This window comes from Hemiscyllium ocellatum, chromosome 8 (genome assembly GCF_020745735.1).
Source record: "Hemiscyllium ocellatum isolate sHemOce1 chromosome 8, sHemOce1.pat.X.cur, whole genome shotgun sequence".
Lineage (NCBI taxonomy): Eukaryota > Metazoa > Chordata > Chondrichthyes > Orectolobiformes > Hemiscylliidae > Hemiscyllium > Hemiscyllium ocellatum.
This window is the reverse complement of record NC_083408.1, coordinates 41,997,562-42,024,356: the sequence shown is the minus strand read 5'-3', so window position 1 is coordinate 42,024,356 and position 26,795 is coordinate 41,997,562. Positions and strand designations below refer to the sequence as shown.

Genomic DNA, 26,795 nt, shown 5'->3' with positions numbered 1-26,795 from the left:
CTATGATTGTATTCTATTTTAGGTCTTTGGTCATAGAGAGACTCCATGCACTCACCCTGCCGATGTAGCAGAGTAAAGAATTTGAGCATTGCTACAGAAGTCACTCTTTTCAAGAAGAGAGATTATCACTCAGAAACTCTTGGGATTTCTCTGTTATCCCCGTTTACAAATTCACCTGAATTGCCTACTTCCTATGGCTGACCAAACCTTGACAGAGATGAAATGTACTTTTAGGCCTTCCAGATGAACCTTTGATATGTCTTGTTGCCAGGAAACTCCAAGTAAAATGCCAAGAACAGCACCAGGAATTCTTGGTTGCATTCATCAACCCAATCAAAGCATTCAAAATTCAGTAAGCTCTGTGGATTATACTCCAAAGATGTGGATGCCCAACCAAACATCTTCACAATCCCACAATTCCATGCTCTGTGATGATATGACTTCAGCTATCTTGACTGGGAGATCCAAAGCAGACCCCTTCAACATCTGCATCAATGTCCAGCAAGGCTGTGTGATAATCCCCATGGTATTTACCTGGCATTTGGCTGCTCACCTCGTCAAAGAGAAACAGTCCTATAATGTGTGTATTAGTTGTGGGCTAGATGGAAAGCTCTTTAACTTCAGTTGTCCCTACGCTAATAGCAAACTGACCACCTGAGATATGCATGATCTCTGCGAGATGACAATTGTTGCTCATCCTCCACCAGGTTTATAAGCCACTCTGGATTTCTGCAATTGTCCTGAAAAGGCCTGTCCTTGAATGTTGCCAAAATAAAACTCATACATCAACCCAGACCTGGTCAGTCAAACATTCAATCTCCCTCTTGTGTTGAAGATGATACTGTGGAATATACTGATCACTTCCCATACCTTTTGCAGCCATCTTTCTCAGGCTGTCATTCTCACAGGTCAGCAAGGGTCTTAGTGTAGACAGAACTTAATATCACCACAGGGCAGTACTGTCGTGAGACCTGGACTGTGTATCAGTAACATGTAAAAGTACTGGAAGAATTTAACCAACAGTGCCTCCACCATTTTCTCTGAATTTAGTGGGAGAATCATTGACACATTTGTGTTCTTCTTGAAGCCAAGTCCACAAAGCATTCAGTTAAAACTGAAAAATCAACTTCAGTGGCTTGGGACTGGTCGTTGTGTCTAGATGGTGAATAGTGTTCAACTCCGCTTCCCCCCGTCCCAAAAAAAACGCCACCAAAATCAGCCCCTGTTTTCTCAACTCCCAAATGGCTGGTTTTCTGGAGATGCTGATGAAAGTACCCCAAATGCATTTGGAAGTAGAGCAGCATTGATATTAATAATTGAGAGGTACTTGCTACAACTATTCAAAGTGTTGACAATGAGTACATCATGCTGCACCTTACCGAGCAGAACTGCCTCAATGATGAGGCAGAATGGGAACAGAGAAAGAAGGGCATAAAGAAAATCTTGCATTCCGGATTCTGCATCTTGAATAATAACTTTTGCCTAAAAATCTGCAGTTTGAGACCTGCCCTGTGAATTAAAGGACAGCTGGTGATGACATTATGATTAGTGAAATGAATGTCATTGTCAGTGCAAGCTGTGTGTATGTGTGTGTGAAGAGTCTGATTATTCCAAACTAATGCTCTTGTTGTTTTTTTTCAGCCAGTGCAGAATTGAACCTATGCTGTTGCTGTGACTTTGCATTGCAGACTGACCATCCAGTCAGTTGAGCCCTCCCATGAAGGTTCTGCATTGTCCGCTTCACCTGAAGCAATGGTGACCCTTAGAAAAAACTCATTACCAATTGTACTTCCAAATGAGAAACAGAGAGTAGCCTATTGTCTTTTGGGAACTTGGTGACTTTCACATTTCATTGTTATTGCTCAGTGAATATTATTGAGATGGTTTGGATTTGCCTGTGCTTACATATTTTAAGTGTCATGAGTTAGGTAGGTCAGTGTTAGACGGAACAGATGAACTCTATTCCTCAAACCAATCACCACGGGGTTTTTGTTTTCTTCTCTCTACATGTTGTGGATGAATTGTTGGAGATTTATTGCTATAATTAGCAATTCCATTAATGTTGTACAAATCAACTGCCAAGATATAGAGGGTGAACTGGATGATCTTTCATTGTTTGGCAATTCCGGTGTTCCTGTTTTATTCTGAAGGTATGAAAATAGTGACTAAATGACCTCTTTCTGCACTATAACAACTCTGAAAATACTAACAAAAAGCATTATCAGTGCAACATTTTCAATGATATATGGAACTGAATATCTTTGATAACCAATTATTATATTTTATTAACGATCATTTCACGTTTACAAGTATGATGCAGTTCAAAGAATTTTTTTATCTGAAAATGCAATCTGTTACTGACAATGTAGTGCATACTTCAAATCAATTTGAAACTGTTTGCTTCGAAATTTTGTTCACTGATAGTGAGTTGTGCTTCAGTGCCTGAGATTGGGCGCATTGCACGTACTGTTTAAGCTCCTGACAAGAAATGAGAGCTTCTTTGCTGACTGATGATAACCACGGTATTCAATGGCAGCCTGCATAACATTTGCCGACAGCTGTGTGAGGCAATGCCACTCCAAGCCAACACCCAGCCCCTCCTCCCAGTGATATTACCGTGAATGTTATTTGTGGGTCATTCCAGCAACTCCACACATAACGCACAAAAGGACTCAGGCCAGAGTATTGTACAGCTACCTGGAACATTTGGAAGGTACTTTCTACAGTTTATATATGTATTTAGAGCAGATTGTTGCTTTAGTGAGTAGAATATTGTGTATATTTTTATTATTATTTAATGACGCCATAGTAAATTGTAGTTTGATAATTATGTGTAAATGAAAACCACACAGTGGAGTAAGTTGTGAGACAGAGACGATGCAAAATTTAAAAACAATAGCTCCAGCAATGTTTGATTAGAGCAAACGCAACTGTAAGTCAAAGTGTATTTCTTGTTTTTAAAAGTTATTTCATTTCACATTTTTGTTATAAACTGTCTTTTGAATGAAATCATAAGCATCCATACTATTTTAGGAAATCATATTGTCAGCTTTATGACCAGTGTGCTTGGTAATGATATAAGTTGGCTCAGAATTTCATGACGTTTTTAACCTTAGCAGGAGCATTTTCCTTCTGTTTGTGACCTCTGCTAGATGACCTGGTTAAAGTCGTATGCGTTTTCTGCCTGACATAACATAGGACAGGCCCACATGAGAAGTATGTGTCTTAAAAGCACCAGTATTTTCATGTGTGGCTTTCTGTTTAAGATTTCAATCATTTGCGTCATGTTAGCCACAGTACATATATCATCAGAGCCAGTGATGACTTGGTTAATTTTTATCAATCTGTTAAGTCTTCAGGCAAAAACTCTGTGGAACCAAATAATTGAAATGTTGACTAAAGTTAGAATTAAGAGTTTCTGCTTGAGTGCCATTGGTGATCTGGGTGCAAGTTGTGTCCACGATTGCATTAATTTTGATAAATGCTCTTCTGTTAAGTTTCCACTACCACTCAGTGCACGTTACTGAATACAAAATCTACTGTTAACAAACTCAATTGGGCATGACTTTAAAATGTAATTTTTATTATTTTTTTTCAAGAAACACTTGATGCATTAGTGAAGCTTGATTAATAGAGCAATAAGTAAGATGATCCCATTTTAAAAAAAAGTTTTCAATCATTGTCGATGTTCTTCCCTGAAATAACCTAATCGTAAATTACTGATTAAGATTTTTAAAATATGCAAACACATTTGCTAGTTTTCTTGGGGTAGAGTGCTACATTCCTTGGTAAATGAAGCAAACGTTCCATACTAATTCTTATAAAACATGCTGATTGCTGTCTTTGCCAGCAAAAGGCACCATTTATGTTTTAAAGCCAATCTGAAGGTCAGCAAATGAATGCCATTAGTGGAAACTCAATGGTGATGAATTTAACCTGTGCATGTGGCAGGTTTTACAGCCAGTACCAGTTTACAAAACAGTGCTTGTTAAAACCATCTCAAAAGCTCGCAGAAACTTGTACAAGTAACATGATGGAATATGCACAATCCTGGGAAAATAACCCCATAGATTAAAAAGTGCTTTGGAACATGGGGTGCTGTATTATGATCATTTAATCATTCAGTTTGATTGCAGAATAACGTTTTAAAATTATACCAACATTTTTCATAACTTACTTGCTTAGTCATTTTGTTGATAGTGCTTTTAATCATAATCAAACACTTAATAATCTACCTAATCAGCACAGTTTATTGTGTAGGCTTCAACTGAATAGGTTTCCACAAATAAAATTAGACACTTAGTTGGGCATGATTACTGTAAGTAAATTTCACTGATGGCAAAGTCCTCACTATCTATTTCCAAGGCTTTAGCCTTGAAAGAGGCAGGGTATCTCGGTATTTAGTTGTACGTAGCTGGTTGGATGCTATAGAAGGGAAAACTGAATTATGATTCAGATCAGTTTACCAACAAATGACTTGATGTGTAACACAGAGAATATTGGTTACCAGTAAGCTGGGAAATGTCCCGAGGCCAATTCAACTATCTTAACTTTTGTTTCAGTTTTCTGGGAACTGAAGAGACTTGCCGTTGAAATGCACTAATCAAAATGAACAGATATGATATGTGAGTCGAAAAGTGGAGCGCTGGAAAAGCACAGCAGGTCAGGCAGTATCTGAGGAGCTGAAGACTCGATGTTTCGGCCATAAGCCTTCTTTAGAAATGTGGGGTGGAGGAGGCTGGGGCGGGGGGTGAGGTAGGGAGCTGGTCTCTGTGGAATGCTGATAGGGGTGGGGAGAGAAATATATCTCTTGTGGTAGGGTCTGACTGTAGGTGGCAGAAATGGTGGAGGATGATGTGCTGTATCCGGATATTGGTGGGGTTGAAGGTGAGGACTAGGGGTGGGGTTCAAGGAGGTGTGTGAAGTGGAGGAGATGCACTGGAGGGCATTGTGGATCATGTGGGAGGGAAATTATGATCCTTAAAGTAGGAGGCCATTTGGGATGTTCAGGAGTGGAATTGCTCCTCCTGGGAACAGATGTGGCGGGACAGAGGAATTGGAAGTAACGGATAGTGGTTTGGGGAGGGGGGAGGTGGAAGGTGGAGGTGGGGATGTGTAGGTCTGGTAGCTGTGGGAGTCAGTAAGTTTGAAATAGATGTCAGTGTTGAGTCAGTCGCTGGAAATGGAGATGGAGAGGTCTCGGAAGTGGAGGGAGGTGTCCAAGATAGTCCAGGTGAACTTGAGGTCAGGGTGGAAGGTGTTCATGAAGTTGATGAAGTGTTCAACCTCGTTGTGGGAGCACAAGGTGGTGCCAATGCAGTCATTGATGTAGCGGAGGTGAAAGTGGGGGATGGTGCCATTGTAAATACGGAAGATAGACTGTTCCACATATTCAATAAAAAGGCAGACATAGTTAGGGCCCATGTAGGTGCCCATAACTACCCCTTTGGTCTGAAGGCAGTGGCAGGGTTCGAAGGAGAAATTGTTACGGGTGAGGACGAGTTCAGCCAATCAAATGAGTGTGTCAGTGGAAGGGTACTGTTTGGGTCGGCGGCAGAGGAAGCAACGGAGGGCTTAGAGGCCTTCATCATGGCGGATGGACATGTAGAGGAACTGAATGTCTTTGGTGAAGATGAGGCTTTGGGCACCAGGGAAACAAAAGTCATGGAGGAGGTGGAGGGCGAAGGTGGTATCCCGAATGTATGTGGGGAGTCCTAGACCAAGGGGGACAGGATGGTGTCAAAGTATAAAGAGATATGTTTGGTGTGGCAGGCGCAGGTGCAGACAATGGGTTGTTTGGGGTAGTTATCAACTTCACGAACACCTTCCACCCTGACCTCAAGTTCACCTGGACCATCTCGGACACTTCCCTCCTCTTCCTCAGCCTCTCCGACTCCATTTCTGGCAACTGACTCAACGCTGACATCTACTTCAAACCCACCGAATCCCACAGCTACCTGGACTACACCTCCTCCCACCACCCCTCCTGTAAAAACACTATCCCTTCCACCACACCAATCTCCAGACACAATGCATTATTCTCTACCATTTCCGCCACCTATAGTCAGAACCCACCACCAGAGATATAATTCCCTCCCCACCTCTTCCAGCATTCCACAGAGACCATTCCCTCTGCACTCCCTCGTTAAGTCCACACCACCTGCCAACCCACCCTCCACTCCTGGCATGTTCCCTTGCTGCTGCAAGTGGTGTAAATCCCACACATCCAAATATCTCATCTACTGTGTCTGTTGCTCTCGATGTAGTCTCCTCTACGTTGGTGAGACAGGACGCCAACTTGTGAAACATTTCCGAGAATACCTCTGGAACACACGCAATAAACAACCCCATCACCCTGTGGCCGATCACTTCAACTAGCCCTCCAACTCTGCCAAAAACATGAAAGTCCTGGGCCTCCTCCACCACCAAATCCTAGCCACCGATATCTGGAGGAAGAACGTCTCATCTTCCACCTTGGAATCTTCCAACCACACAGTCACAATGTTGATTTTACCCATTTCCTCATCGCCCCTTCTCCCATCATCCCAGATCCAACCCTCCAACTCGACACCACCCTTTGAGCTGTCCCACCTCTCAACCTTCTTTCCCACCTATCTGCTCCACCCTCCACTCCTGTCTATCATCATCACCCCCCACCTGCCTCTACCTATCACCTTCCAAGCTATCTTCCCCCCAGTCCCACCCCATCTCCTATATATCTCTCTCAGCCCCCTTCCCCCCCATCCCAACTTCCTGACAAAGAGCTTATACCCGAAACATCGTCTCTCCTGCTCCTCAGATGTTGCCTGACCTGCTGTGTTTTTCCAACACCATATTTTTTGACTCTGATCTCCAGCATCTGCAGTCCTCACTTTCTCTCAGATATGATATATGAATAAAATTTAGTGTGCGTAATCTGATGGTGCTAACAATGATGGAAATTAAATGATGCAAATTCCAGTTACCTTATATTGTGGTGAGAGCTTAATAATAGCCAACCATTGTTTAAATTATGAAAAAAAACTTGTTTAATTTGTTTATTACCCTGTCCAAAGCAGAGACTGGAATTGGTTATCTTTGGTACATGCATTGTGATTTGATATGTGACGATAACATTATTCAAGGACACTAATTTATTTGTATACTTCTGAAATTACTAATTGCTACCTGGCATCTGAAGGTGCAGCTCTGAAAACTAAAACCTGAATTGAACATAGAAGACAATTTTGTACAAATTTGTCTTGTTGGTATCAGGTACTGTTGTTTAGACAGTAAGTATCCTTCACTGTTTGGGACATTATTGAAGATGAAAGCAATACATTGCTTTGTGTTAGCCAGACTGCATTATATTTAGACAAATATGCTCAATTAAAACAACAATGATTGTTTTTTAATAGTAGTAATTCTAGTATTAAGTGGTATGTTGTAATATGGTATGGCTTTTCGAAAAGATATTTTGACAAGGTAATATGTTCTTAGTTTAAAATTATTGAATGATTTTGACCTCCAATCCTTTTTTTGTTTGCTTGGTAGGTTGCTTGTTTAACTTGCGTGAGCACTCTGTTCAGTTGCAGGCTTAATTCAAAACATTTAGCACAATATACAAAACCCTCCATTGCCTTGCTCCACCTGCCTCCCAATTCCTGCTTCCATCTACATGAACATCACCAATGCAATTGTCTATCCTCTAACTCTCTAGCCTTCCCATTCCTTGTGTTATTTTCTTGAGGGACTGGGCTTGACATCCACTTATTCCTTAGCATTCTCTTCCCAATTATCTTTGGTGGCACTCTTCATTCAAAATTTTTGTGTCCTTGGTCACCTCTCTTCAATTCTTCTGCATGGAATCTCATCTCAAGTGCCTCAAAGTGTTCTATAATTGTCTGTTTTTGCTGTTAAATTTGTTTTCAGATTGTGGATTTTTTCTTTGTCATGTTTGTTACATAAGATCCTACAGCATTATATTCAAAGGTGTAAGTAATCAATAACATATTCTGATGTACAACATGCTGAACATGGGTCTGAATAAGTTAATATCAAAGACCGCAATAAGCAACATCCATTATGACAGGGTAAAAGTGAGGTCTCCAGATGCTGGAGATCAGAGTCGAGAATGTGGTGCTGGAAAAGCACAGCAGGTCATGCAGCATCTGAGAAGCAGGAGAATCGATGTTTCAAGCACAAACTCCTGATGAAGAGCTTATGCCTGAAACACCAATTCTCCTGCTCCCCAGATGCTGCCTGACCAGCTGTGCTTTTCCAGCACCACACCCTCGACATCATCCATTATGACGTCAAATGGATTTTGCAGACCAGCTTATGATTGCAAAGGAGTGAGACTGGACATTTGACACTCCTTAATGTCTCTCTAATAATGTCTATTATGTCAATGCTTCTTAAAGCTAACCACTAACATGCAACAAACGTTACCTTTTTAACTAAATATTCTTCTAGTTAGACCAGGAGGTGGTCTTCCTCTACTACACTAGATTACATAGTTCCTGTAATTTCTTACACTTGAAGAGAATGGTCATAAAAACCTTCAAGATGAGCAGCAGCGCATATAGCATAGTGAGCTGGCCTGTCCATACAACATAGTAAAAAGTGGTGCAGATTTGATTTGTTTTCTCATAGAACAGCGTAAGTAGCAGTGCAAAATACTCAGCCTCAGCTTTAAGTCTCGTACAGTGCCCTCAGCATCAGGGAAGAGCTGAAGATGTAAAAGCCCTTTAGAAGAAATACTGATGGCAATCCTCAGCTAGGAAGAATAACCCAGTGAATAGTGAAAATATTTCAGACCTGGTAAGAGAGACACATACAGGGGAGAGTTAGCAACTGCCTTGAGAAGAAGAATTGGTTTGTCCAAAGTAGGAACAGGCGGTGTCACGAGATGTGGTCTATGAATGGTAGAGTTCAGTGTTGAGTGAATAAATGTTACAGGCTCAGAGCAAAACTGAAAATCTCTGGTGGATCGGGGGAACTTTACAAAAACAATATTCAAGACTGCAAAAGCAATACGTTTTTAAAAAATTACTTGCAACAGATTGAATGTCTCTGACATCCTGAGAGAGCAGCCAGAGGTATGGCTACTGAAGTAAATTGATAAGCCATGAAGGACATCGCAAAGACAATAATTAAGGTGATAAAGTTGGCACATTAAATGTCTAAACTAGACTGATCTAATAGGAGTACAACATTTGTGAGACATTAATCAGATCCTGGATCTCCTGTCTTTTTCTGAATAGAATGAGAAATGTTCATTAAAGTCACAAGCAGTGGGATTTATTGTGAACTGCAAAAAGAGAGGAATCCTTGGTTCTACATTTGAAGTGTGAGAATCCTTCAATTTCGCTACAATTTTAATCACAAGAAGGTAGCAATCATTCATTTCAGGTGTAAAATGAATGAAAATCCAGCATTGTAGAAAAGTAGAGCTGCTATTAATGTAAAAATCACAATCTTTTAAAAATCTAAACTATGCAATTACATTAGAAAGCTATGGCACAAGAAAATAATATTGCCAGGTTCCAGAGATGGATGAAATAGAACACAGAATTGGACACTTAGGATAAACTTTTGAGGTACAGAAAAGCACCTAAATCAGATACTAAATCAAAAGCTGAACAAGCAAGTTCAGTTCTGTACTCAATTGGGAGTATAGCTGATGACATTTGAGCTCACAAAGGTGTATAAGAAACAGCAGACATATTTGAAGTACTGAAAACCTTTGACAAAACCTTTAACCTCAAAACTAATAAAACTCTTAGAAAAGCCAGAATAAATGAACAGTTCAGAAGCATCCGGGAAAATCCACTGATGATTGCATTCAGAATTTCTCAAGATTCATGGAGAAATGTAAATAAGATGATTTTAATTCTGAGGGGAAATGGGTAATCCAGACCTTACATTTTGGCAATGATCATCTTTCAAATTTCAAGTTAGACATCTGGTGAGTGTGGTTATGCTATTAGATAACGATCCACATTTTTAAAAAGTACACTGTCTACAGATGAGAACAGTGCAATTGCAAGGCCCAGGAAGTAAAGCACTTGAGATTAAAAGTATGCTACAAGCAAATCCCCAATATAGAGAATGCCACGTAGCAGAAAACCTCTATGCACTTCACAATCAGGAATTCTCACTCTTGAGTAGGGTGACAAATGGTAGAAGGTGTTAAACTATATCAAGTTAAGGAACAACTGGTCAAAGTAAAGCTGACAGAAGATATCCATAGGACTCCCTAGACTCATAGCAGAACCTGAACCAAGTGCACTAAATTCTGCTTTTCATTATGTTAGCAAAATACATCGATTCTTACAGTCAAAACATGCAATCCTGTGATGATACTGGATTGGTACACATATTTTTCACTGCTATCAACACCAAAGTGCTCAGACTGTAGGAAGCAGCAGGGTTTGCAATGAAGGAAAAAAAGATTGAGATTGCCAATGAGCAGCACATCCCAGTTGAGTCAGTTGACAAATTTAAAACTACACAACTCAGTTTGTAATACAACTTAGTGAATAAATAACTAAAGCAGATTCTAGGCAGGTTGACTTTCGATGCTGAGTTAACTTGGAAGCTTAGGCACAATATTTGACATCCTGAGAAGGAAATCTCAAAGACAAGAATTAGATATATTGGTTTCACCAGTACGGTAATCACTAAGGGCAAATGACAGACTCCATACAAATCAACATGTTAAAGGAAAACATTGACATGCATCAGCACAAATCTGCAGGTGAGTTGGGAATAGAAATCTGCTGACACAGATTGAAAATGTGCTTATAACTCCATGGAAGCCACCAAGGAGAAGATTAATGTTCAACAACTCAATAAGGAAGAAATTGCCTATTACAGCAGGAAAGATGTCCCCCAGGATACAAATCTAAAAGAGATTAAAGATCATTCAGTTTAAAGAGAACTACAGACCTCACACTATCAGGAAGATAATCAAAGGTAATCATCTTCCACCCAGTGACTTATACTCTTTGAATGTGGAAAACTGATATGTTGCCCCCAGGATACCTGTATTTGTAAAGTCAGAGATGTGGAGGGAGATGGGGTGATGATAAATGTAATGATATGTACAGACAAATGTATAATATTAAAAAGGGAAAGAAAAAGCTTGATGGAAGATGTTGCATATGGTTCTGGAGAGTAACTTCTAACAAGTTCCATTAGCTCCAGCCTTAATGCTGATGGTGTATATGGACCTCTATGGCCTTGGGACTCAAATAAGTGAGACCAAACATCATGTGCTCCTCAAAATCTCTCTACCGAAATTTATCATATCAATGTAATCTGGAACTAGTAGCGATTGTAGAATAAAATAAATCTTATAAATTGCAAGAAACTCTTCCAGTTGTATCAGGAAGTGGTTACCCTTTACCGTACTAGATCAAGCATGTACTGTTCTTACCTATACTTCGAGAGGATGGTGGCAACAGCATACATCGAGCGCAGGAGCTCAGTGTAATGAGAGTAACACAGCCTTTATTGGCTTTTTGTGATCAGTCTGAGAGTCTTGTGTAGTTGAAATAACTGAATACCAAGAAAACTATGAATGAGGAAAACCATTTATCTCATCTTAATGCATACCCTCCTACCTTCCCCTTAGTGCAACATCCAACTGATTGGATGGTCTTACTGACTGATTCACTCACTTTCTTACCTGTTCGCTCACTCAATTCCAATTCTGCCACATTTATCCAGTGGATATTTAAAAATGCTTCTGACATATCACCAATGGGTAGGAGCTAAGATGCGTAACATTAAATTTGCCAATGATCCTTCAGTAATTATCTGTGAAGAGAAAATAGATCCAAACAATCATATTGGTTTATCTTCCTTGCTTCAAAACAGCTAACCTATTTAACTGCATGTTTCATTGTAATTCCACACAAGTGCAAATCTGCCCTGCAGTGTATCTCACTAGCTTGGTTTACAGTACCTCTGACCTGAATCTGTCGCTGCAGTTCTTATTTTTTAGTATTTTGTTTATTCATGCACATTACAGGGACTGTTAGTTAACATTTTGTTCAAGTCACATTTAAACATTTGGATCACTATTTCATATATTTGATCTCCGTCCCTTTTGCATTTTTCCAATAGGAATTGGCTTCCAACAGGTTGACATTTTCATTAGAAGTCAGGTTTGATTTAGAGTTGTGTTTTGAGTCAGCTTAATTTTCTTGTAGAACTTTGTGATTTGTTTGGATACCTCACAACCCCCCCTTAGCCTATTTAATTCATCAATACTTACCAAATAAAGCAACAGTTATTCTCAGAGTGCAGTTCTAAATTTCTTTGACATATTATTTTGCAGGCTTACATCCATAAATAGCAAAAACTTTGTAATACAGTAGCGCCTCGACATATGAACGACCCCATTCACGAACAAATCGGTTTATGAACAGGATTGTATGTAAAATTTTGCTTCAACGTACGTACGAAATTCAAGGTACGAACGAATGTACAAATGCAAAAAGCCCATGTGTGACCACGTGGTTTCATTGTTCTGCTTTGCTACGCACTTGTTGAACGCAAAAGCTCTCGGGCCCCGCATGATCTCATTCAGTTCGTCTTTGGCGCGTGCGCTGTGAACAGCGTTCATTGCTACGTCCAAGCATTCTTACGCTATCCGAACAATGGGAAAATTTGATTCAGTTCGCGAACCGGGTCCCGGAACGGATTAAGTTTTGTAAGTCGAGGCACTACTGTACCTACTTTTCACTCCATATCACAAGTTAGACTATTCCCAATTAATGTGAATATAAATAAAATCTAGACTTAGTTCCAATTTATGTTTCATCTTCATTTGTTGTCTTATTAATGCAGAGAACATTTCAATATTATTACTGTACATCTCTGGGAGGTTGTGTTTTGGTATAATGCTTGGATATCGCCAGATCAAAAGATATCAGCTTAAGGTGCCAAGTGCTTGAGGAAGTCAATGTGGATATTCACCAGAATGGTATAGTGGCTGAAACGTTTCAACCCCACAGAGAAATTGGGGAAGCCAAGATTGTTCTTCGTTCCCCTTAGATCAGACAAGGACAAAAGGAGATTTGACCGAGGCCTTCAAAATTATGATGATTTTGATAGAGCAATTAAGGAAAAAGTATTTCCAATGCCAGAAGGAAACTACTCATATTTAAAGTATAAAAAAATGCTTTTTTTTAACATGGAGAGTTCTGTATTTGGAATTTATGGCCTGAAATATTCGTGTAAATGGATTTATTAATCCCTTTTGAAATGAGGATAGGGTAAATACTAGAAGGGATAGCACACAGGCCCACGGGAAAAGCATAAGGAAAGTTGTAATGTTATTTACATATACCTTTAAGGGGGTGTATTTTAAACTGTCACCAAAAGAATCATCTCAGCAAGTTTTTGTACATTAGTTCCATGATTTTTTTAGTTAGTCTATCAGCAACATTGTTACGATAGTCTCTAAGTTTACTCTATCTGTCTAAAATCTTATTTCCAAATTTTTTGAAAATGTTTTTTAAAACAATTTGTGTGTATGGTTAGTCAGTCCGGGTCTAAAAGAAGAATGTAATAAGTACTTGAACTAATTGGACAACTCATTCAACGGTCCAGCTGTCTCGTTCTTCGCTGTCTCATTCTTTGATTCCATGCCATGAAACCACAATGTTGGGCTAAATTACTTGTAATTGTATTGAGTCAAGTCATAGATATGATAGTGTCACCCAAGTATCAGGCAGTAATTCTTTTTTGTAAAATGGCCAGTTTGTTTCTTTATAGGTTGCTGGGAACCAGGTGTGCTTTTTGCTCATGAGAATGGCACACTGCAGACTATATCTGAGTTACTGCACATGTAGTCCAGTCTCGTCTATTAACTGCCACTTGTGTGATACTCTGGTTGGGAAAGCTGGATGTTTAACATAAGCTGATACCCTGACAAAAAGCAGCCTTGGGCAGATCAGCTCCTGTTGGTACCATTCCACTCACACTGAGATTGAATGACTGATCTCCAGCTTGGGGCATGGCTAGTCTGACAACTGTTGTTAAATCCTGAAAACCATGAGGAACAACTTAATATGTCCTGACTAAATCATCTGAAAACCAGGATTTTGTCCATCCCTGCAGTTGTTAGGAGTGTCTTAATCAAGTTCCAGATTGTTCTCTTCTGTTCTGTTGATTCCTTCTTTGCATCTCTGTATAGTCAAAAACTTTCTCTAAAATAGGATTCAGAAGAGATTTGACAACAATGTACTTTTTAAAAAAGAATCTTGACTTCAGGAAATGGTGCTAGGCACTGGCATATTACCTGGTGTCAACCCCAATTTAGAATAAGGCAAATCTAAATTTAAGGGCCCTTGGAATTCAGCCTTGACCTGTGTCTGGTGACCATGGAACAAGCCTGCCTGTAAGTGCCAAATCAATAGTCTTGCTCAGGGACCAGGTGGTGTGGCACTGAGGAAAATCAGAATCAGTGCTGTTTCTTGGCTGAGGTTCAAATACATTGTTGGGACAAACTCGGTGGAGTTTTCATTCCTACTGGCCTCTATTTATGTGTCTTAGTATCTGGCATGGAAAATGGCAAATCAAGCAACAAAAGTAAGATGAAATGCTGATTATAAGGAATATGCCCAGTAACACTCATTGGCATTGTCATTATTATATAGTTAACATTTCAATGTCATGCAGTGCCAAAATTCAAAGTAAGTTTCACTACTATGGGACACATCCACAGAATTAACACTTTGAACACTGCAATTGAAGCTGTGTGACAGAAAATCTAAAACTCTATCTGTTGTATTAAAGCCAAGAATTGTGTGATAAACTTGTAGATACTGAAATTATGTTATGAGGTACTGATGAATGAATGCATTGTGTGTTTGTTGAAATTCTTTAGTCTGCAGTTTGAGACGACGTATTAAATCATTAAAAGCATTTTTTTTAACAAAGCATTTAAACAACTCTGAGAAAAGAGAAAATGATTACACTTTGCAAACTTCAGTGTAGGATGTACTCTGTATTAATCTCTGGAGAGCACAGAAACAGCAGTGAAATTCTTTTCAATAGAAATGAATCACAATTTTTAAATATTATGATAAAATTGGAGTTTTACTGTAAAAGCAGGCTTCTCTTAATATCAAATTGCTTCAAGGGCTAATTTACATTAAATACATTGAGGTTGTGTTCACCACAATGTAATAGTCAAATTGACATATTTGGTAACAACAGAGCATGACAAAAAGATTAATTGAGGTATTGATTTCAGATAATCATTTCAGCAGTGGAATGAGTGAACGTGCATGTAGTAACATTATTGAAATGCATAAATCAGTATAACAAGCTACATCATTGCAGCCAGGAAATGGATTGTTACTGAGCTATTTCATTTTGCGATGACATTTCCCATGTCCAAGTAGTTTTTCGTAAACCTTAAAATTTGCTGCACTGTCAATGGCTGTCCTTCAGTTTGAGGGTGATGTCTGCTCAGGATCTCAAAATTATGCCATGTGCCTTTCGGTGACTGAACGTGTTGACAGTCGACCCACAGATCTTTGATACATGGGACAGACTGTCCCACAAGCCTGTGAGATTGAGCCGCGAGAATTACTTCTTTTTCTCTTGCTTTCTGTGCTACAGTCTGCCTCACCATTAGAGCATTGTGACTCAAAGCATATAGCAGTTTGTCAGACAAGCTGTCACCATTTTAAAAACCTATTGCCTCCTAATCATGAATATTAATGCTACCTTGCTATAGACCACTGTTTAGTGTATATTTGTGGTGATACAATTTGGAACAACAATTACTATGGTTATGTTGGTGCAACACCCTGTGTATATACATAATACCATAGATTGCGGTATTTTCGATAGATAAGGTTAATGTGAAGGCAACAGATTTTTGTTTCTTTTTCCTCCAATTTCCAATAGAATTGGAGGAAACCTGAGGTTAGTTAATTTCATGTCAGTGTTAGGAACGATACTGAAATCTCAAAGAGCAGTCACTGGAAGCCAAAACGATATGAAGAATAGTCAGCAAGAATTTCAAAGAAAAAGTGACGCTTGACCAGTCTTATTGAATTCTTTGAAGAAATATCACTTCGTAAGAGATATATCTAGCTCAAAATCAGATGGTTTTAGTAGTTGGGAGTCAATCATCTCAGCATTGAAACAACTCTTCCCAGGTCTGTGTCATCAGCCCATTCAGTTTCATTATAAACCTTTGCTCCCTTTTTTAATCACATGTGGTATTATTAGCTAATAATTGCACAGCTTTGAGCTGCATTCACAATTCCTTATGTTATGAGTCAGTCCGTTCCTATGTGCAGAATAATCTAAACAACATACAGTATTAAGTAGCAAGTAATATTCGTGCTACATACATGGTAGCAATAATCTCTAACAAGGTTTAACTACTTCCCATTGACAATTAGTAGCATTACTATCATCAAATTCCCACAACTGACCACACTCCACCATCCATTGCCATTACCCAGAAATTTCAATAGGCCAATCATGTAAATGTAATGGCTGCAACATGTTCAGAGGCCTTTTATATTAAAGGATGATAAATAATCAACCACTATTTGTCAAGGGTAACTCCCTACTAATAACTGTTAAAATAATAATGGCATAGTTAGTTAAATTGCACTCTCAGGAGGCATGAAGTTATCACAGTCTATTTATAGATAACTGCTGACACAGCACTTTTGGACTGAATTATTCATCGGTAGTTGTTCATTATTGAAGAGCTGAGAATATTTCATCAGTTTCAGATTAACCTCAGTTTTCAGAAAACCTTCACATGTTGCAAACAGTGTTTTTGTTACATTGCAATGTACACAATAATATATAAATCTTTTGTGAATGCCAGTTCATTAATGGTTTCTGAAAACAGAATCCAGCTGCATTGCTCTGCTGAATTTGAGTTATAAAAGGGCCGTGAGAGACGTGAGTGTTTTAATTTATGTTTGTTATGATATGAAATTTGTTGCCTGAAAGTGTGGTGGAAAATGTTTTAATGGTTTTCTAAAACAAACATTATCTATAATTAAGTGAAAAATGTGGATGATAGTGAGGAAAGAACAAGCGAATGGGACTAATTGGTATCTGTTTCAGGGAACAGGCACATATATAATAAGGGTTGGTCTTCTAACCTTCTGTGTTTCATGATGGAGAGAAAAAAAACCTGTGGAATTTTAGAATACCATCTAAAATAAATGAATTAATAAAATATTAAACCTAATATAGCTTTGCTGAAGTGCAAAGGAGTGAAATAATGGGAAATATTAAATGATCCAAACTAATCTTACTAGGAATTTCCCATGATTCATGCCACAATCTTGGGTTAGCTTAAAAATGCCCAAACACTACTTTTGCAGTTTCTGTCTGAAGAAATAGCACATAATAGACGTTGTTGCCCTCGGCTCACCCTAAAACGTAAAGTGTATTGCAGAAGTGTCATTTTTAATAGTGCTATTTGGCAGTGAATTGAACAAATAAATCTATTGCCCTTTGATCAGGTGGGTAGATACTGGAAAGTCACCAGCTTCTCTAGTGCAATGTGGTTTGTGAATATAAGTGCATAATTTCATATTCTGCAAATGGTTCACTTTAGAATAAAATTTTATTTTTTCTACTCAGTTCAATATGCAAATTCTCTCCCTCCAAACTTATCACATTGTCATTCCTTTCCAGAATATTAAATTGCACAACACTATCCTCCTGCATCCCGTGAATAAACAAAATAAATAGTCTTTCTTGTTTCAGAAGAAGGATGCACTAAACTCTTGTCAAATTAACTAAGATATTAGATAAAGTACATCTTGCATGTTAAAGCTGTAAGCACAGTTGATTATAATGTTAGACATTGACCTTTTTGATATGATGGAGAAGTGTTCACAAATTAAAAACTGGACTTGCTGGTAAGCATCTTGAACAGCTCTTAGTGTACTTAGGGAAATACATTTGCAGGTGGGATTGGAGTAATATCACTGGGCTACAAATACAGAGACCCCAGTTAATCTGGGGACATGGGTTCATATCATCAAAGCAATGGGTGAAATTTAAATTCAATTAATTAAAGGATAACCAAGAATTGAAAGCTAGACTCAGTCTTCGTGACCATAGAGCTAATGTTGATTATCTTAAAAACCCATCTGTTTTATTAATGTTCTTCAGTGAAGAAAGTCTATGTTGCACACTTGGTCTGGCCTACATGTGACTCCAGATCCACAGCAATGTTGTTGATTCTTAACTGTCCTCTGATATGGCCAAGTAAAACATGCAGTTCATGGAGAGTTAAGGACAAGCCACACCCATTTCCAACTATCGAATAAACACCCATGTTAAATCAACTTCATCAATATTACAGTGAATATAAGAAAGAAAAGAAAGAATAGGCAGGGGGATGCTGTAAATATATAGACTAGAAGACACGATGGGTGAAGGAGGGAGGAGATGGAAAGTTGTACAATGATTTAATCTTATAGACATGGCTAACAGAAAAGAATGAAGTTACTCCTGTAACTATACTACAGATCACCAAAGTTAATGAGAAGGATTTGTTTGTTCTTGTAAAAAGATACAATTTACATGTGAAAACATTTAGTAATATTAATAGGGATCTTCCATCACTCATTGAGTATTATGTCCAGAAATGTTTATTCTTTAAACAGCCAGCATTGTTCACTCAGATACCACAATCTAACATTTATTGGAAGCTTTAATATAATACCAAAGAGACTTGAACTGTTGATTGTAAGATGTTAGGAGTAATTTACAATCTTGGCAACTGATCAGCAATCTGCCAGAACAGAGAGCCCACCCTCCATGTAAGGTAAATTAGGAGGGCTCTGCATCAAGGGTGTGATGTCCTTCACCAGATTGAATATTATTCATAAAATGTCAAGCATTATAATCTGAAAGGATGCACTGCTTCCAACTTATCAGTCAACTGTTGAATTATTTTATTGAGAAGTCTATGTAAAGAAGCAAGACCAAAACTGAAGATCAGCCATTAATGTTAAAACAGTAAAGATTGAATTAACGAGGAAACAACTGTTAAGTAATAGCAAGTTTGAATTTTTACAGGCTTGGATTACTAGAACATGACAGTGAATGGAAATAATGTTTTGAAATTGGTTTGAGCCACCATCACTTTTGAAAATAAACACCACAAAAATATGACATTATACATCACATTTGACATTTTTGTATTTGTCCTGATGTGTGCAAGATGAGACTGTCATTTCCATGGACAATGGCTGCATGTATGCCACATGTATGGACATTAGCATTCAACATGTATCAGTCTCACCATATTGTCATGGCACATCTTCCATCCACTTACAGTATGGTTGTGCTCTTGAATGCTGCACTTTGGAGCACACTGGCACCTTTCATTGGAATATTGTTACCAGTAGACTTTGTGCCAGAAACAGGTACCCAGCTCATGGACTAGAGCAGGGTTCATCCAGGGCTGCTGTCTGTCAACACACACTCACACCCATTGTGTATCTTGATGTCCACAGCATCCCAGACGTACTTTGTCTTTTTTGAACTTTGTCTCATCCACCATGCTGTCGGGATCACAGTCCTTCTCTCTTGCCTTGCTGGTCAGCGCAGTCAAAAAGGCAGGCAGCTTGTCAAAGTTACAGGCAGTCATCAGTCAGAGTGGTGGATGGTTTGCTGTACTGCACAGTCGCAGTTCAATGTTGCACCTGCAGTAAGTGCCAGCAGCTCTTGCGGCAAACACACTGCATGTGCTTCAACTAAATGGCCACATCTCAAAGCCAATGGGGAGTAGACCTCATTCAAGTCACGGGGAGGTGACCGGAGTTGATTGGAAGGGGAACCTAGTAGGGAACATGGTGGAGCAGCAATGCCAGAAGTTTCTGAGAGTAATTTGAGACACACAGCAGAAATTAATCCGAAGGAAGAAGAATCATACTCAAGGGAGGGCGAGGCAACGATAACTGACAAGGGAAATCAGGAACAGCATACAAACAAAAGAAAAAGCATACAATGTGGTGAACGTTAGCGGGAAGCCAGAGAATTTGGGGTCAGCGGAGTGATAGAGTTGTATAGCATGGAAGCAGACCCTTCGGCCCAACTTGTCCATGCCGACCAGTTTGGGACAACTGAAAAGGAATAAGAGGGAGAAGATGAAATATCTGGATAAGGTAGCTAGTAATATAAAAGATGATTGCAAGAGTATTTTTGAGATATCTAAAAGGTAAGAGAGAGACAAAAACAACAGGTCTGCTGAAAAATGAGGCCGGAGCAGTAGTAATGGGGAACAAAGAAATGGTGGAGGAACTGAACAGGTACTTCACATCACTCTTCACAGTGGAAGACCCCAGTAGCATATAGACTTCAAGAGAGTCAGGGGGCAGAGGTGAATGCAGTGGCCATCATGAAGGAGAAGGTGCTGGGGAAACTGCAACTTCTGAAGGTGGATAAATCACCCAGACCAGCGGACTACACCCCAAAGTTCTGAAGGAGATGGGTGAGGAGATTTTAGAGGTCCTGATCTTTCAGGAATTACTGGAGTCAGAGAAGTTCCCAGAAGACTGGAGATTTGGTTAATCTAACACCCATGTTTAAGAAGGGAGAGAGGCAGAAGACAGGAAATTATAGGCCGGACCTCAGTCAGTGGAAAGATTGGAGTCCATTATTAACCTTGATATTGCAGAGTGCTTGAAGTGCATGGTAAAATAGGGTTGAGTCAGCACGGTTTCATCCAGGGGAAGGCATGCCTGACTAATCTGTTTGAATTTGTTGAGGAGGTAAAAAGCAAGTGAGTTCTCGTCCACTGGCTCTACTTTGTTTATTTGGATCTCCAGAAGGACTTTGACAAGATGGCACACAGGAGGCTGCTAAATAAGGCAAGAGCTCATGGTGTTAGGGACATGGATGGAAGATTGACTAACTGGCAACAGGCAGTGAGTGGGGATGAAAGGAGGAATGACTAGTGGACTTTTACAGGGCTCAGTGTTGGGACCACAGGTATTCACATTATCCAGCTGAAGGAACTGAGGGCATTGTGAATCAGTTTGCAAATGACACGTAGATAGGTGGAGGGATCGGTAACGTTGAGGAAGCAGTGAGGAGTAGGGCAAGCTGGGAGAGTGGGCAAAGAAGCAGCAGATGGAATACAATGTGGGAAAGTGTGAGCTAATGCATTTTGGTAAGAAAAGTAGAGGCACGGACTATTTACTAAACGGGAAAAGGCCTCAGAAATATGAAACACAAAGGGACTTAGAAGTCTCTTAAGGTTAACAGGTTCACTGGATATTTAAGTGAATGCAATGTTTGTATTCATTTCAAGAGGGCTAGAATACAAGAGCAAAGATGTACTGCTAGGACTGTATAAGGCTCTGGTCAGACCACATTGGAATATTGAGAGCACTTTTGAGCACTATTTCTAAGGAAGGGTGTGTTGGCATTGGAGAGATTTCACATGTGTTTTACATGAATGATCCCAGGAATGAAAGACTTGTCATATGAGGAGTAGCTGAGAACTCTGGGACTGAACTCGATCAAGTTTAGAAAGGTGAGCAGGGATCTGACTGAAACTTCGAAAATACTGAGATGCCTGGATAGAGTGAATATGGAAAGATGTTTCCACTGGTAGGAGAGACCAAAACCCAAGGGCACGGCCTCAAGTGATGAACTGAGATGAGCAATTTCTTTAATCAGAGGGCAGTTGTTTGCTGCAGAGGACTGTGGAAGCCAAGTCATTGAACGTATAATGACAGATAAATTGATAGATAGTTTGATAGGTTCTTGATTGGTAAGGGGATCTTGGTTTATGGGCGAAGGCAGGAGAATGGGGTTGAGAAACATATCAGCCATGATCAAGTAGCGGATCAGATTCCATGGGCCAAATCCCCTCATTCTGCACCTTTGTCTCATGGTCTTACCAAGTCAGGGAGTCCCAGTCGATCGAGGACATCAAGAGGAGAAAGATTGGAAAGGCAGCCAACATAACTCCTTTCTGGTTAGGCTGTCTGTGATTGATTCTTTTGACTGAATTTATCAATTGCATTATCAGTGAATATAACTCCAGATGATCTTTCAAGACGAAGCTTTTGACTGTGGTACAATTATGATATTTATAAGACTAGTGTGTTTTGGGTCAGTGCCTTTAATTTAGGATAAAATTAAGGAAGTTATACAACTTCTTCTGGAAGTCAGTCTAACCTCAGGCATGTGTGATGGGATGTTAAGGTTAAAGAAATGTCCTGAATTGTTTGCTCGAAAGAGGGTGTCCATATTTTTGAGCAATGGCAGCACGGTGTATGTGTACAGTGGGGCAGCCAATAATCTGGAAACTGAAAGCTTGAGAGGGAGCGACAGTGTCTTTTTTTCCTTTGTCACTATTTTCCAGCTCTTCCCAGTCTTTCTCTCCTACCAGCTCCTAACCAGATACAGCACTGGCTGACTGAAAGGTGAAGAGTACATGATTTTATTGGTAGTGAGGGAGATGGGTGTCACTGGGAAGGTGTGAGATCTGGAGGTACATAGTTAATTCAACAGCAACATGAAAATGAATGGCTGTTGTGGAATATGGGTAAAGTAGGGTGTGGATTGGAGGAGTGGCTATGACCACACTACCATCTCAATTGTGTCAATGCCATTGATGGTCACAGACTCAGTCGTTGCTGCTCCAGGTTTAGAGAGCATCATCTCCTTCCCATTTGTAAGAACGTTCAGGTGTTCTTGTCCTCATGATGGTGTGCTACCTCAGGTTCCGAAGCCCAGCAATTAAGAGGGAAGTGTGTTTGTGAATGTGGTGCATTGAGATTGGGTAACGTACCTGTCACGATTGAGGAGCGGCAGTGGGCGTGAACTGTGAGGTGTGGTTATGAGGTTTGTAGCTGTGTGCAGTATGTGAGGACGAAATAGAGCTGTGGATGTTAGATTTGAGTTGTGATTGATAGAGGTTGATGGAGGGTGGTGCATTGAGCTGTATGTCAGCCTGGTGGGGAAGTTGGTGGGATAGGGCATTTGAACATCCATTTCCTGACTCCTGTGAGATCATCAAACTTCTTGTGGCACTGCTTCCAAAGCCTTGGGGCGACATTCCTGGCATTGACTGGCACAGCTATCTGCTCCCATTGTACTGTGAGAGTCTCTCTGGAGGGCTCCCCAGTCTTCTGTGGAAAGGTGACAGTTGTGACTGCACCTTCTTCCTTATACCCTCCAGTGCAGCTTTGAAAGATCTTGGACTCTGTCCCTTTGCCATGTCACATCATCATTCAGTATTCTTTTAGCTTGTGCTCAAATTCCTTTTAACAAATTCGAACAACTTGTGTAGCCACAATGTAACTCTACATTACAGAACCCTTCAAAAAGTACAGAATGGCTTCCAAGTGTCACTGGCCTTTGACAATTTCCACTCTTTGCTCAGGCATGCAGTCAATCAGCTATTTAACACCAGCCACAGGCAATGAGTGAGCATTAACCTCACAAGGCAATTCCTGTGCCAGTTTTAAACTTTATTGAATTCCCTGCCTTGTCTCTGCAATCTGTTGGATAGTGTAAATGGGTTAATCTCTCTTTATTCTGTGTTGTACAAGTTAATGCATTAATGTAAATTCCTGATTTTAATCCGCAAAAATGGAAACGTTAACCTTTTTAATGTGTTCTGTGAGAACACATGGAGTTGTCCTAAAAATAGAGCAGATGGCCTGATCCCACAGCAGCTTTAGTGACTAGAAAGAGGTCTGAATTAAGCAAACCCATCCTTTTGGCTTAATCTCCCTACCAAACTACATACTTGCATACAGAATGCTGCTTCATATCTATTGCTGTGTAGAAATACATCCTGTTGATTCTTCAATCCATTTATGTGATTGATTGAATTGCCTTCATCTCGTGACATACTGTGCAAATGTATTATTCATCTATTTTAAGAACAGCTCACCTGACGTCTGCTCCTAACGTCTTCATTCTTTTTCTCACTTTGCTACTGTGCAGACTGTGCATCTCTTCTTTCTGTGCTGCAACATTTGGCTGTACTGACCTTGCCTTCAATTCATTCTCATTGTTGTCTCAACATTTCTCATCTGATATGTATTCGTATGCATTTCAGAATCCCCTGAATAACTAAGGAGGCTACTGAGTTCTTGATAGTAACTACCTGTTTTACTTTGCAAATTATGCAAATAGAAGGCAGTCTTGCTATAAAGAACCTTGAACATATGAGGTCCCAGATCTCTCTCATCAATGTTAAATTTCAAATGTTGTGTTGTTTCCTAATAGGTTTGTACATTTCTCAGTGCACAAACTTGTTGCCTGGACTGTAAAGTCAGAATATCGTCAAAGAATTTGTAAGCCCTGGACTTATTCCAAAGTATACCAGTGTTCAAGCACTTAAAGGTGTGGTAATTTTGCCTTTTGATGCATAGAACATGGGCAATAGGAGCTGGAGAAGGCTATTTGGTCCTTTAAGCCACTTCCACCATTTACTATGATCATGGCTGATCATCCAAATCAGAACCCTGTTCTCAATCTCTCTCCACATCCTTCACCCCTTTTAGTCCCAAGAACGTAGTGGGCGGCACGGTGGCCAGACACCCGGGTTCAATTCCCACCTCAGGCGACTGTGTGGAGTTTGTACATTCTCCCCCTGTCTGCATGGGTTTCCTCCGGAAGGTCCAGTTTCCTCCCACAGTCCAAAGATGTGCAGGTTAGGTGAATTGGCCATGTTAAATTGCCCGTAGAGTTAGGTGAAGGGGTAAATGTATGGGTGGGTTGCGCTTCTGCAGGTCAGTGTGGACTTGTTGGGCTGAAGGGCCTGTTTCCACACTGTAAGTAATCTAAAACTATATCTAACCGACTCTTGAAAATATTCAATGTTTTGGCATCTGGCACTTTCTGTGGCAAGGAGTTCCACTGCCTCACCGCTCTGTGGGTGAAGACATTCCACCTTGTCTCACTCCTAAATGTCCTACCCTGTATTCTTAGACTGTAACCTCTGGTTCCGGACTCCCCGGTTATTGGGAAAATTCTTCCTGTATTTACCCAGGCTCATCCTGTTGGAGTTTTATAGGTTTCTACGAGATCTCCCCATATTCTTCTAAACTCCAGTGAATAAAGTCCTAACCAATCCCGTCTATCTTCACATGTTAGGCCTGCAGGAATCAGTTGGTTAACTTATGTTACACACACTCCATAACCAGAACATCCTTCCTCATGTAAAGAGATCAAAACTGCACACAGTGCTCTAGATGTGGTCACACCAATGCCTTGTAGAATTGCAGCAAAGCATCCTGCTCCTTTATTCGAATCCTCAGGTTATGACAGCCAATATACCATTTACTTTCTTCACTGCCTACTCCATCTGCACTTTTGCTTTCAGTGACTCGTGTACAAAGATGTCCAGATCTGTTGCACCTCCCCCTTTCCCAATTTATTGCCATTCGGATAAAGTCTGCTTACTGTTTTTGCTATCAAAGTGGATAACCTCACTTTTATCCACAATATGCTTCATCTGTCATGTATTTGCCTACTTAGTTAATTTGTTCAAATCACAAGGAAGCATCTCTTTCTCCTTTTCTGCTGCTTCAGGCAAGGGATTAACTTACCTCTTCTGAACAGGGTAATGTCTCAGCTTAAGTAATACAGAGACACAATTCAGGCAATATCCATAGGGTTAGTGAATTTCATTCATCCTTGAGATATGAGCATCACTGACAAGGCCAACATATATTGCACCTCCCAAGTTGCACTGAGAGCATGTAGCACAAGTTTAATGCATCTCAATGGAGTCAAAGCCTTCAAACCACTGTTAAGAGTTAGTCGTGTTGATATGGGCTTGAAGCTGTGTATTGATCAGGCTGGGTTAGGATCACAGGTTTCCTCCCCTCAAGGATATTGGTAAATTCTCAGGGCTATCCAAAAGCTTTTTTAATGAAGCCAGCCTTTCAGTTCCAGGGTTATTTTAATCAAATTTCATAAGCAAACATAATAAGAGTGTTTTGCTATCTATTTTCTAATGGGCTTGCATGAATGAATGTCTTCACAGCTTCCTTACCTCCACTTAGGATGCAAAATTATTCAGTTCCATTGTGGGGAAAAATAATTAACCACACAAGGCATTTCTGGAATTAAATAAATGTGATTGCCATCAAACTATTAAGGCATTATTTTAAGGCAGACATAGTTTTTAGCTCCAGATTTTTTTAAGCAAGTTGCACAATCTGAAACTGTGCAGATGGGAAGTGAATTCCTTCTATAGGGTATCAGTTCAGACCTCAGGAATGGTAATCAGTAACATTACCACAGCCCTGACACATCATCCATAGCTGGTGTATTTAATGTAGAGCTTCCTAATCTTACAATTTTGGTTGAAATGAATTCTCCATAGCTGTTGAAGTGGAGGTCACTTAATCATGTTGCCACGGTTGGAGGGTTTGAGCTCGAGGGGGAGACTGAATAGGCTGGGGCTATTTTCCCTGGAGCATCTGAGGCTGAGGAGTGACTTTATAGAGGTTTATAAAATCATTAGGGACATGGATAAGGTGATTAGCCAAGTATTTTTCATAAGGTTGACGAGTCCAACACTAGAGGCATAGGTTGGAGGTGAGAGAAGAAAGAAATAAAAGGGACGTAAGGGGCAACTTTTTCACACAAAGGGTGGTGTGTGTATGGAATGCGCTGCCAGAGGAAGTGGTGGTACAATTACAAAATTTTGAAGGATGGGAACATGGATAGAAGGATTTGGAGGGATATGGGCCAAATACTGGCCAATGGGACCAGATTAATTTAGGATATCTGGTTGGCATTGGATGAGTTGGACT

General features: G+C 39.9%; 1 protein-coding gene across 4 annotated transcripts in view; it reads left to right on the top strand.

Annotated features, from left to right (window-relative positions):
* The window catches only part of LOC132818130 (spectrin beta chain, non-erythrocytic 1-like), a 269,507-nt gene that overhangs the window by 31,622 nt on the left and 211,090 nt on the right, over positions 1–26,795 (top strand). Inside the window, exons 1-2 of one of the 4 annotated variants that reach the window (XM_060828850.1) lie at positions 2,645–2,713; positions 4,563–4,625. The exons of 2 other annotated variants lie outside the window; for them this stretch is intronic. The gene's annotated coding sequence lies outside the window, so the exon portion shown is untranslated. Of the gene's footprint in view, positions 1–2,644; positions 2,714–4,562; positions 4,626–26,795 lie in introns of those variants that run through there. One more of the 4 variants, XM_060828848.1, reaches the window with a different exon arrangement.